The sequence below is a fragment of the Tupaia chinensis genome, unplaced genomic scaffold, assembly GCF_000334495.1.
Source record: "Tupaia chinensis unplaced genomic scaffold, TupChi_1.0 Scaffold000146_1, whole genome shotgun sequence".
NCBI lineage: Eukaryota > Metazoa > Chordata > Mammalia > Scandentia > Tupaiidae > Tupaia > Tupaia belangeri.
The window spans coordinates 7,657,164-7,657,428 of record NW_006159616.1 but is presented as its reverse complement, the minus strand read 5'-3'; positions in this window follow the sequence as shown (position 1 = coordinate 7,657,428).

Here is a 265-nt window from a genome sequence, read left to right as displayed (position 1 = left end):
GCGTCCTGCAAGGGCCCCGGGAAAGCAAGAATTTGGCCTGTTATGGCTGAGGGCATGGCCTGGGGGTCTGAAGAAGGCACTAGGGGGAAGGGGACCACTCTGGGTCTCACCCAGTCAAGTTCATGGTCTGGCCTCTTATAGCAAAGGGGTGCAGCCTGAGGTACCCTGGGCTGAACCCCCATCTCCCAAGACGGCCTCTTGTGGGAAAGGCAGAGGGGTGGGCGGCTTGGGAATGTCCGCATGTCCAACGCTGCGCTGGGCTCTG